This window comes from Hypanus sabinus, chromosome X2 (genome assembly GCF_030144855.1).
Source record: "Hypanus sabinus isolate sHypSab1 chromosome X2, sHypSab1.hap1, whole genome shotgun sequence".
Classification (NCBI taxonomy): Eukaryota; Metazoa; Chordata; class Chondrichthyes; order Myliobatiformes; family Dasyatidae; genus Hypanus; species Hypanus sabinus.
In genome coordinates, this window is record NC_082739.1 from 30923550 (window position 1) to 30936589 (window position 13040).

The 13040-nt window shown below is 41.6% G+C and overlaps 1 long non-coding RNA gene across 1 annotated transcript; it reads left to right on the forward strand.

The window, feature by feature from the left end:
- The first annotated feature begins 7706 nt into the window (after positions 1–7706).
- LOC132385310 (uncharacterized) lies at positions 7707–12615 on the forward strand. The gene is made up of 3 exons (XR_009509146.1): positions 7707–7857; positions 8027–8108; positions 12202–12615. It is a non-coding gene; the product is annotated as an uncharacterized LOC132385310 (long non-coding RNA).
- The last annotated feature ends 425 nt before the right edge of the window (positions 12616–13040 follow it).

Sequence of the window (13040 nt, forward strand, 5' to 3'; positions counted from 1 at the left end):
ATCATAGAAAAAACCCTCTATTCCCACTATTGAGCACACCTTTAGAGCACTGCCACAAGAAAGCAGCATCCATCATCAAGGACCCCACCATCCAGGAAATGCTCTGTTCTTGCTGCTACCATCAGGAAGAAGGTACAGGAGCCTTAGGACCCACACCACCAGGTTCAGGAATGATTATTACCCTTCAACCATCAGGCTGCTGAACCAGCACTGGCATCTTTACTCACCTCAACACCGAAATGATCACTGAACACAACATATAGACTCACTATCAAGGACTCTACAACTTGTGCTCTCAGTTTTGTTTATTTACTTAATTATTATCACTTGCTTCTTTTCATATTTGCACAATTTTTCAGTCTTTGTGTGTCATCGTGGCTATCCCTCGAGGTCAAGGATGATGGTCTTCATTCTGTTGATCTATTTATGGGCTCTCAAGTGGCTTATGAGTCCAATCTTGGCTTTGAAAGTTCTTCCGCATTCAGGACAGGTAGTACCAGATGGCAGATCGGGCTTTGGTTGTTGCTGCCTCTCTTTCCTTCTAATTCTGCACATCTGTTGGCTTCGAAAGCTGCTGTTCCTTCTCGGATGATGGCTTGCCAGAGTTTCCTGTCCTTGGCATTGGTTTCCCAACTGTTGATGCTGATGTTACATTTCTTCATGTTGGCTTTTAAGACGTCCTTGAATCTCTTCTGTTGTCCGCCTCTTTTATGTTTGCCTTCTTTAAGCTGGGAGTAGAAGATTTGTTTTGGCAGACGTTCATCTTTCATCCGAACAACATGACCGCTCCATTTTAGTTGGTTCTTGATGACATAGGCTTCAATGCTCGTTGTTTTTGCTTCATTTACCATGCTGATGTTGGTTCTTCTGTCTTCCCAGCTGATAGTTAAGATGTTTTGAAGACAGCATTGATGGAACTTTTCAAGTGCCTTCAGTTGTCGTTGGTATGTTGTCCAGGTTTCTGATGCACACAGGAGCATTGGGATTGGTTTCTCATTGATTCTATTGTACTTCTTTGTTCTCCTGCGAATGTCTGTGAGAAAATGAATCACAGGATAGTATTTGGTGACATAAACATGTAGGCTCCATGATAATAAATATATTTTGAACTTTGAATCCTTCATAAATAATTAAAGCAAAAGGGGAAGCAATTGATATGTCCAAGAGTTCAGTCCGTGCACCAGAGCGTTCTGGACATCTTGAGGTAGTAAAAGGTCACCTATTTTTGTGGGTCTGGAGTCACACAATGGCTAGATTGGGAAGAGATGACTGATTTACTAAATTTCCAGGACAATTTTCAGAATCAGAATCAGGCTTATTATCACTGACATATGTCATGAAATTTGTAATTTTGTAGCAACAGTACATGGTGAGACATAAAAATTACTATAACTTAAAAAAATAAATAGTGCAAAAGACAAACAACAAGAAAGTAACAAATTACAATAATCCTGTGGTTTCATGGTTACAGCCAGTGAGATGGGCTTTAAACAAAATTCTATTTAGCCACATGAATTTAACTTTCCCAGCTGCTGTGATGGGATTTGAACTCAAATCTGGATCAATGGTGCACAGCTTGAGTCTCAGTTTTACTAGGCGTTCCTCTCAAGATGTTGTTAAGGACATTACCTGTCTATTTCTGAAGTGTCAGCTTGTGTTTTGGTGACTGTCTCCATTATGGAGGTTAGTACCCTTAGACCTGACCCTGGCCTTTACAGACTTCCATATTTATTGCCCCAGTGTGCAGGTGAACAGATAAATCTAAAGCTGTTGATGGTGTAGGTTTTCTCAAGTAAAATGACGAGGCATTTTATGTTTAAGAAAAAAAGGTACAACTCATTTATTGAACTCCCAAAAAGCTGAACCAAAGCTGCATAAAAGCCCTTTGTATAATTGCTTCTTAAAGTGAACCCCAACTCAATGTGGATTATGTACATTTCCAATCTTCCCAATTTTGGGAAAACAACTTATTGGGAAAATTAAGACTTTAAGACCATAAGACATAGGAGTAGCATTAACTTGATTTATTATTCCTTTTAACCCCATTCTTCTGCCTTCTCCCCATAACCTTTGACACCCTTACTAATTAAGAACCGAACAACCTCTGATTTAAATATACCCAGTAACTTGGCCTCCACTGCCATTTGTGGCAATGAATTCCACAGATTCACCACTGCCTGGCTAAAGAAATTCCTCGTCACCTGTGGTCGAAATGGACATTGCTCAATTCTGAGGCTGTGCCCTCTGATTTTAGACTTCTCCAATACAGGAAACATCTCCACATTCACTGTCCTTAGGCTATTCAATATTTGAGAGATTCCAATGAGAACCCACCATAATTCTTCCAAAGTCCAGTGAGTACAGGCCCACAGCCATCAAATGCTCCCCATATGTTAACCCTTTCATTCCCAGGATAATTCTTGTGAGCTTCCTTCAAACCTTTTCCAATGCCTACATATTCTTTCTCAGGCAAGAAGCCCAAAACTGCACACAATACTTTGAGTGTGATCGGACAAAGGCCTTATAAAGCCTCAGCATTACATCCTTGCTTTTATATTCTAGTCCTCTTGAAATGAATGCCTCATCAAGTGGGAATTAGAATATTCTGTGAGCTGGCATAGGCCCGATGGGCAAAATGGCCTCCTTTGCAAGGAAATGTGATGTATGGTAAGGAGTTCAATGAAACCCAGATTTACTGGCAGCCCAATCACCACCTTAAATATTTAATAGTATACGTGCCATGTAAGACAAATTTACACTGCAGCTACTCCCACAATTCCATCAGATCCTCAATCCCACAACCTCTGCCAATAAAATGGCCAGCACCTGTAGCTGGTCCACCACGTCACCCTTCCTTCTGACTTGGAAATGTATCACTGTTCATTTATCGCTGTTGAAAACTAAATCCTGGAAGAACCTACCCAACAATATCTTGGCTGGAGCGACTGTTGGGATTCAAGATGGCAGATCACCACTGCATCCTCAAAAGCAATTTGGGGTTAGCAACAAACACATCAGGATCGAAGCCAATTAAATAAACTAAAAGGACAGCGATGAGAGGAACCGCTCGATATTTTATTTAACGCAGCAAGTTGCGGTGATCACTTATGCACAGCCTGAAGGGGTGGTGGGCAATATTCCCTCTAACATGTATGACACTCATGTTATTTGCTACTAGTGCACAAAGGATTTTAAACTGCGCACAAAAAGCTGTCACCCTCTACCTCGTTGGCATGTTAAGTATATTTCCCAATTGTACACAATCACGTTTCCTTTTCAGGTTTCTAATGCGGACGGTGTTGACAATGTGAAGTTTACGATGATTTGTCTGCAGATTTTAGAACTGGCTTATTTACACTGTTTTTATTGAAGAAATTCACAATGTCGAATTTCAAAGAAGCAAAGGGCATGAAGTGCAAGAGAACTGCTCGCTCATTTAAAGCGGAATGGCTTAACGAAACAGTAGAAACTGCTACACCGAAAGCTCATGAGGTCAGGAATGTGCAGCTACGAGAAATATTTATGTACAATACAGAAACTGGTGTTAAATGCATGTATTGTCACGATGCAAAAGTTGTTGGAGAATTTGCAAGTGGAAAGAAGTAGAGAGCTATTTGGAAAGTTGACTTTTTAAAGTGTCATTTAACAGGCAAATCACATAAAATTCAGGGCACATATTTTGTCACGGGGCAAAAAAAATTGCACAGCACAAGATTTTTGCGCACACTGGTCATTATAAATTAGAGGGAACATCTGTGGTGGGAGCAAACCTCAGAATGAAAAATAGAAGAAATAGTTGAAAGGGGGAAAGGTTGCAGTGCCTGGGGAGAGAGCTGACAGTAGAATAATCAGATCACACTGTAAGGATTAGAACCGACCTGTGCACATGTGGTCAGAGTAGCAGTCTGTCACATTCAGAGCAGGGCTGGTATCACCCACTCACTAACTGAGCTGGCTGTGATAAGATAGGCCTGGGGTGACAAAGCTTCAAAGATTTTATGCGCAAGAGCTGAAGAACAGCGCTAAGAGGAGAACATGGGGGCTGAGGTCCATCAGTATTCCCCGACTATCAGATGTTAATTTGAATGTGGCTGCAGACACACAGGCAGCACAGGCTAGGATCTCAGTCACACACAGATCTGTTAGGAAAGAACATGCAGGGCTTCAAGCAACTCAGTACATACTGTATATATGAATATTTATATATATGGGTTTATATCTCTATATACGCCAGTGTACAGGTATTTTGCTCTGTGTACCTATTCACATATGCTGTGTCTGTGTGCACAGGTCCCTGCATGTCGCCATTTATCTGTCTGCATTTATGTGTGTGGGATCACTAGAATCATTAGTGATAGCCCTCCAGACTGCTACAGTGTTCAACAGCAGGACAACAGACTACCTGACCTGAGACTTCCATCCAATGGACATAACTCCTGAACCTCCGCTCTTCGGAAACCTTCCTACCTGAGCCATGAACGTGCTGAACTGATCACCACGCACACTGTGCGCTCAGACTACCCCAGGTCAGGAACGTATAAATCAGAGACTTTGCAGTGTTTGGGGTCATAGATGAACCAGACAGAGTGGCAATATCAAATGCTTTTCCTCATTTCATCTGCTGCTGAAATCCCTCATTCCGCGAGCCAGTTTTCCAATGGACTTCAGGGAGCTTCACACACTCCATCCTCTATCCCCTATAAATTTGAGGCCCTTCAAAATGATGCTATCCAGTCCTCTCCTGGTGTAATTTGACATCTGATTAAGCAGGGCTTGCAAGTTTTAATTCCCATTCGTATTTTCAAAATCTGATTTCTTCACAGCCATCTCCCCACCAACCCCCTGTCCCCACAAACATACTTTCTGTCACACACATTTCATACACACACACAACTCATTTTCCATGGTCCCATCCAGGTCGGTTACTCTGAGATTTAAAAGCAACCCAACTGCACCCTCAACCCACCCACCTCTCCCTCACCCTGACCCCACCCCAACCTCACCCCTCATCCCAGCCCTGACCCTCACCCCCACTGTGCCTCAAAAAACCCTAATCCAACCACATGTCACCCCAACCCAAAACAGAAAATGGTAGAAACCTTTAGGATACATCAATGGAAAGAGAAGCAGAGTTAACATTTCATCCTTCCAGCTGACTCATTTTCTCTGTCCACTTATGCTACCTGACCTGCTGAGCGTTTCCAGCATTTTCTATTTCTATTTCTGAATCCCAACCCCTACAGTCTTGCTACTTTCAATGCTACTCCCTGATCGGGAGACAGAACCTAGTATGTGTTTAGATCCTAGTTCTTAAGTGCTCTGGAACTTTCTCTCAAAGTTCCCTGGTTCTTTATCCCTCTTCTTTCTGTGAAAATGCCCTTTAAATATGAAATATGTCCAAGCTTTTAGTTATGTGCCCTGAAATCTCCTTCAAAGGTTTGATATCAAATTGCCCTTGGAACAAGTACCAAAGAGGACCAAAGAGATTTAGCCATTCTACTGACGTTCTGAAGTTGACCAGTGAGAGGCATCTGAAGATAACTGCACAGAGAAGGGGTCTGGAACTGACTAAAGTGATCAGTTTGAAACAATACAATTCGAACAGAAAGCGTATCTTTACCCTGTCTCCTTCCTGAAAACAGCGACAACTGAATCTGTCAAATTTTCTCCTCCATTGCTTCTCCTCATCCCTCATCGAGGCAGAAGAGCTACATGTTCTGGACACCATTAGGTCATACATAATAATGGAACTTGCTGTGACATTGTCCATGAACCTTGTGCTGGTAGGTGGGATTAGTCTTGATACCTGATGGGAAAAAAGATCTTTCTGCCATGATTCTATGGTCACAGATCTCCTACCTCCCTCAATGTCACCTCCCTTCTCATCACAGGTGGCCCAAAACCATCAACCTGATCCACCTGAGGCTCACCACTTCAGCCTCACCTTTATTGCTGCTCTTTGCCACCCCTTCAGCTGACCCTGGCCTGACTTCAAACACCAGAATCATTCTTCCCGAGTTCAGTGGAATTTGAATGCTGAATGTTAACAAAGGCAGACAGACAGACAGACTTCATTGATCCTGGGGGAAATTGGGTTTCGTTACAGCCACACCAACCAAGAATAGTGAAGAAATATAGCAATATAAAACCATAAATAATTAAATAATAATAAGTTAATCATGCCAAGTGGAAATAAGTCCAGGACCAGTCTATTGGCTCAGGGTGTCTGACACTTGTAAAGTTTGATGGCCACAGGCAGGAATGACTTCCTATGACGCTCAGTGTTACATCTCGGTGGAATGAGTCTCTGGCTGAATGTACTCCTGTGCCTAACCAGTACATTATGGAGTGGATGGGAGTCATTGTCCAAGATGGCATGCAACTTGGACAGCATCCTCTTTTCAGACACCACCGTCAGAGAGTCCAGTTCCACCCCCGCAACATCACTGGCCTTACGAATGAGTTTGTTGATTCTGTTGGTGTCTGCTACCTTCAGCCTGCTGCCCCAGCACACAACAGCAAACATGATAGCACTGACCACCACAGACTCGTAGAACATCCTCAGCATCGTCCGATGGATGTTAAAGGACCTCAGTTTCCTCAGGAAGTAGAGACGGCTCTGACCCTTCTTGTAGACAGCCTCAGTGTTCTTTGACCAGTCCAGTTTATTGTCCATTCGTATCCCCAGGTATTTGTAATCCTCCACCATGTCCACACTGACCCCTTGGATGGAAACAGGGGTCAGGAATAATTTGCACAGTAATACAAATCTTCGTCTTGTACTTTACACAAAATCCCCTTTCAGCCTGGCAAGGTTTAACCATCCTGTTAGTTGCCTTATTCAGGGAAAACCAATTTACCTGATAGTGACTGCTATGGGCCAGCAATGCTCTGCTTCCTTCCCACTTCCCAAAGTTAAATTACAGTAAGTGTGGATGGGTTATGGGAGAATCAGGAGAGCTAATGAGCCTGCGAGAAACAGCTAAACGTCGAGCTTCTCTTGACTATTGGTTTAATAACCAAAAATAGTGAAAATCAAGTTGGAAACTGGGATTTTTCTTCTGCTTTCTGAGTCATTATAGATTGAATAGTCTCTTTCTACGAAGTCAAAACTCACTCTGTACCTGGAGCTCAAAATCTGCAATAAGGTCTCTCCGCAGTCCAAATAGTTTAAGCCCATAGCCATGTAAGGGAAAAGGGTGGTAAAGAAGGGTTATGCATGCTTGTCTTCATTAATTGAAGCATTGAATTCAAGAGTCACGTTGTCTCTTTGTAAGACTCCGGCTAGGCCGCATCTGGAGTATTGCGTTCAGCTCTGGAAAGCGTGTGGAGGCTTTGGAGAGGTGCTGCCTGGATTAGAGAGCATGTGCTCTAAAGAGAGATTTATCAAACTTGGGCTGTTTTCTCTGGAGCGGTGGAGGTTGAAGGGAAACCCAATGGGAGTTTATAAAATACTGAGAGGTACATGTAACCCAGGTTAATTAACCCCAAAGCTGTAATGTTAGAAAGCTCCACCTGGGGAGGGATGAAATCGAGGTTTACCATATTTTAAAAAAAGAGAATTTGAGAAAAAAGCTATGCGAGAATGAGGGGGGGGGGCAGCGGGAAGAATGCAGCAAACTATTAGAAACTAAAGATAGAAACTGTTAAAAGTGGAATTTGTATTAAGTATCTCTACCTTACTTGAAAACTTCAAGGTAACACCCCTGGAGGAGAGACAATAATGATAAAAGATTTCTTGAAGCCACAGCTATAACAAGCAGCAGCTATAAAGAGACAACATCGGCAGAGAATAGTGTCCAAGGTCTCTACTGTGTAACCAGGAATTAGTTTTGTTAAATGATACCCAGAGATTTGGTGAGTTAAAACTCTTTTACTGTTGCGAGTGTATAATTTGTATGTGAAATATGTTTAGTAGCATTGTAACTGAGAAATGTTTGGAAATGACAATGTGATATTGAGTTATTTTGAAACAGAAAATAGAATGTGTATAAAAACTTACGGATTGTAATCCTGTTGTGTACAGGTCACAATTTTTTGTACAAGTTTGTGAATCGACTTTCCGTGGATGATCAACTATTTCATCCAACCAAACAAGAAACAAAATGGTAAGCCACCCAAGTTCAAAGAACCAGCGTGAGAACGAAATGTTTCATGATGTAGAGGATTTAATACAATTGGATGTATAAGTTTATTTTCATTTGAAGAATCTGAATTTGATTTTCTGCAAGAACTCATTATCTTTGCAAACATTTTGATAAGTTACTGAACAAGATTTACTTTGTTTAAAAGTTGTGATGTTGGAGAATTGCTGTGAAAGGAGTTAAGCTGTATAGGTATGTAATTTTTGCATTTGAATTTAAATTTGTAGACATACTGACTTGAACTGAAACTGAAATTAACCATAATACTTAAGAGTAGGAAGTCAATTAATTTTCTAACTGGGGAAAAAAAAGGAAACATTAGTCCATAAACTTTTAAATAGGGAAAAACACTAAATCTAATTAGTTAAAGAAATTGGAGTAACAAAGGTTATTCTTATGAATATCATTGATTCTAAGCGAACAGGAATTTGGTTTTTGTTGATATCTGAGATTTGGAACCTAAACAGAATGTTGGAATTCTGATTTGTTCTTACTCATGTAAATTTTTTTATATATAAACAAGATTACCTCCAAAAGTGTGTGTTTTCTATTCACTGCCTCCTTCCGATATCTAGAGCTTCTGATGGCCTTCTAGCACTTAGTGTAGTGCTGTGTAATTTGATTTTTCTCATAAAGAGTAGACAGCTGGTAATTTTTCCCCAGATAACAAGGCCTAACAAACTCTCTGGAGCAGTTTCAGGAGCAGTTTTGTTTCAGATAAAGAGGCAGCCAAAATGAATCGCTAAGTAACTGGTGATTAGGAATATATAAGGAGACTTCCTGAGTTTGGGAATCCTGAGAGGATATGGTAATAATAAGAGTTTGATCCAGAATGACTTGGGAGAATTTGTAAGGGCTGATGTTTAAGCTAGGCAGGATTCATAGTTTGGGAAGAAGGGAACAAAGAGGGAGAGAGAACATTATGGTTGGAATTTTAGATCTGGGCAGCTTGCAGTGTTACTGGGACAATTAACAAATTATCACCTTTTCATTTTAGTTCAGTTTGGGGTGTTCATCTGATTTTATTAATGTTTGGCAAAATGGGATATTTCCAGTTACTGAGTTCAAAGTTCAAAATTCTAAGTAACTTTATGATTGAAGTACGTATATGTCACTACTACTCTGAGATTCATTTTCTTGCAGGCATTCACAGTAGAATAGAGAAATATAATAGAATCAATGAAAAACTACACACAGAGTGACAAATTGCCAATGTGCAAAAGAAGACAAACTGCAAATAAAAAAAGATAACAAAATAAATAAGTACATACATAATACTGAGAGCATGCGTTGGAGAATCCTTAAGTTGAGTCCATTGGTTGTGGAATCAGTTCAGAGTTGAGGTGATTGAAGCTATCTGTGCTGGTTCAGGAGCCTGATGTTGAAGGGTGATAACTGTTCCTGAACCTGGTACTGTGAAACCTACGACGCCTGTACCTCAATGGCAGTAGAGGGAAGAGAGCATGGCCAAGGTGGCAGGGGAGCTTGATGGACGATGTAGCTTTCTTGTGGGAATGCTCCTTGTGGATGTGCTCAACAGTGGGGAGGGCTTTACCCGTGATGGACTGGGCTCTATCCACTACTTTTTGCAGGATTTTGGTGCTTCCATACCAGGCCGTGTTGCAACAGTCAGGATACTCTCCACTGTACAGCTATAGAAGTTTGTCAAAGTTTTAGATGACATACCAACTTTATGAAAACTTCTAAGAACGTAGAGGCACTGTTGTACCTTCTTTGTAATAGCACTTATAGTTGGTCCCAGGACAGATCGGCTGATGAGGTAATTCCGAGAAATTTAAAGTTACTGAAACTCTCCACCTCCGATCCCCTGATGAAGATTGGCTCATGGACTTTTGGTTTCTTCCTCCTGTACTCAATATTCAGCTCTTTGGCTTTGCTGATGTTGAGTGAGAGGTTGTTGTTGTGGCACCACTCAGCCAGATTTTCAATCTCCTTCCTATATGCTGATTTGTCACCACCTTTCATTTGGTCTATGGCAGTGATGTCATCAGGAAACGTAAGTATGGCATTGTGGCAGTACTTATCCTCACCGTCGTAAGTGTAAATCAAATAGAGCACGTGCCAATGACGATTGCGGAGGAGATGTTGTTTCCAACCTGCACTGAGTGGGGTCTGCAAATGAGGAAATTGATGACCCAGTTGCACAAGTCGGTAGTGAGGCCTAGGTCTTGGAGCTTAGTGATTAGAGTTGTAGAAAAATACAGCACAGAAACAGGGCCTTTAGCCCATCTAGTCCATGATGAACCATTTAAACTGCCTACTCCCACAATGACTTGCAGTTGGACTATAGTCCTCCGTATCCCTACCATCCATGTACCTAACCAAACTTCCCTTAAATGCTGAAATTGGGCTCATATGCAACATATGCACTACACTCTCGCAACCTTCTGAGAGAAGAAGTTTCATCTCATGCTCCCCTTAAACTTTTCACCTTTCACCCTTAACCCTCGACCCCTAGTTGTAGTCACACCCAACCTCTGTAGAAAAAGCCTGCTTGCATTTTGCATACCCTTCATAATTTTGTATAGCTCTATCAATTCTCCCCTCAATCTTCTATGTTCCAAGGAATAAAGTCCTAACCTATTTAATATTTCCTTATAACTTGGGTCCTCCAGCCCTGGCAACGTCCTCGTAAATGTTCTCTGTAGTCCTTCAAACTTATTTACATCTTTCCTGTAGGTAGGTGACCAAAACTGTACACAATACTCCAAATTAGGCCTCACCAACATCTTATACAACTTCAACATAACATCTCCTGTACTCAGTACTTAGATTTTTTGAAGGCCAGTGTGCCAAAAACTTTCTTTATAACCTTATCTACCTGTGACGCCACTTTTAATGACCTGTATTCCCTGACCCTTGTTCTACCACACCTGTGAACCAGACCTATCTTTTTGTATATTTACTTTGAAACTAATGACATTATGATCATAAGATGCAAAGCGTTCCCCTACACAAACTTCTGTCTCAGTCCGTAAAAGCAGATCAAGTATCGCACACTCTTTCACTGGGACTTCCACGTGCTGATTAAGGATCCTTAGTTTTGAATGACAGCATCGAATGCTGAGCTGTAGTTGATAAAGAGCATTCTGATGTATGAATCTTCATTGGCCTCAGGGACTGAAATCACGGGTTGTCAGGGGATGTTGGAGTTTGTGGAGGTGTCTCCATGTTCTCTTATTAAACTAATAGTCTAGATATGCATCAATATTTGGTAATGTACCTGAACAATAATCAGTCGCAATGTAAGCACTGAACATATTATTTCATTGAAATTTATACTGGACCCTTCAGTCACCAACATCACCCCACTGATCAGCTCATTTCACAATGAGATGGGGTGATCAGAGAGCATTCTGAAAGCCTGGTTCAACAAGACCAATTAACTTCTACACTCTGCACTTGACATTTATTGCACAAAATTTTGTTGGTGAAAATTCTGGTTTAAGATGGCGCTAGTGAATCTCAGCGACTTCTAGCTGGTGGCGAATGAAACAAGGATAGCAACTAAATATTTTGTTAACCACACTTTTTCTGGCAAATGATCACCACAAGTAATAGTCTGTAACTTCCCTTTGCCACAATTCGATGTGACAGAGCTGAGGCAAGGCGAGGCGGTGGGCCCATCACTGAGATCATGGAAGAGAGTGAAAGATTGGGTACAGACTGAGTCAAAGCACAGAGTCCAGGCATCAGACATGACTGAGTACGACGGGCGGGTTGAGATTTACAGGTCAAATTGAAGCAACAAAGGCCAGCGAGGCAGAACCTGTTGCTCGAACAGAGATTTAATCACTGGGCCAGATTGAAAAGATGAGTGCTGGGGCCCAAGCTGAGGTACGGGCTTGATGACGTCTACGATGACGATGACGTCTACGATGCTCGATGCTCTGCGCTGAACTATGGGTCTCAGTCTCGGGCTTCGGTTCAGAAACATTATTTGCTTGCAGGTACGGTTTGCATGATTGCCCTTTCATGGCGTATTGCGTGTTCAGCAGTATTTTTATGGGTTATTCTTTCTTTTATTTTCTTACAGACATGATGTGGTTTTTTAATTCTCTGCGTGTTGGTGCACGGCCAAGTGGTTAAAGCAATGGTCTACTGATCTGAAGGTCGCTAGTTCGAGCCTCGGCTGAGGCAGTGTGTTGTGTCCTTGAGCAAGGCACTTAAACACACATTGCTCTGCAACGACACCGGTGCCAAACTGTATCGGCTCTTGCCCTTCCCTTGGACAACATCGGTGTCGTGGAGAGGGGAGACTTGCAGCATGGGCAACTACTGGTCTTCCACACAACCCTGCCCAGGCCTGCACCCTGGAAACTTTCCAAGGTGCAAATCCATGGTCTTTCAAGACTAACAGATGCCTATTAATTATTATTCTCTGCACATCGGGTGTTAGACAGCCTTTTTTCATATATACGGAGTTCGTTTTTGGGTTACTTTGTTTCATGTCTGCCTGTTAGAAGACAAATCTCGAGGTTGTATGATGTATGCATACTTTGATAATAAATAAACTTTGAACTTTGAAAATGGTAAGACAGGCCTTTGCTTTTTCCTCAGTTTTTACCAGTTAAAGCATAAAGATTAAAGATGCATGGTGGTGTGGTGAGGAGGGCCTGCCAGAAGAATCTATGAGAGCTCAGAGAAACACAAGTTATATTCACAGAGTTGGGGTGTTCGGTGGACGGATCCAGCATGTTATCTGATGGCAGATTTAAAAGTGAATTATACAGTTCCAAAATACTATAGATATTTAATTAATGAATGATTGTATTATGCAGAGAACAATGTTAAAGATGTGAGGTCTAAACAAGAGGGGTCCACTCCTAGAGCAAACCCTGATACCTTATGTCGTGTCACATGGAGTCACAGAGA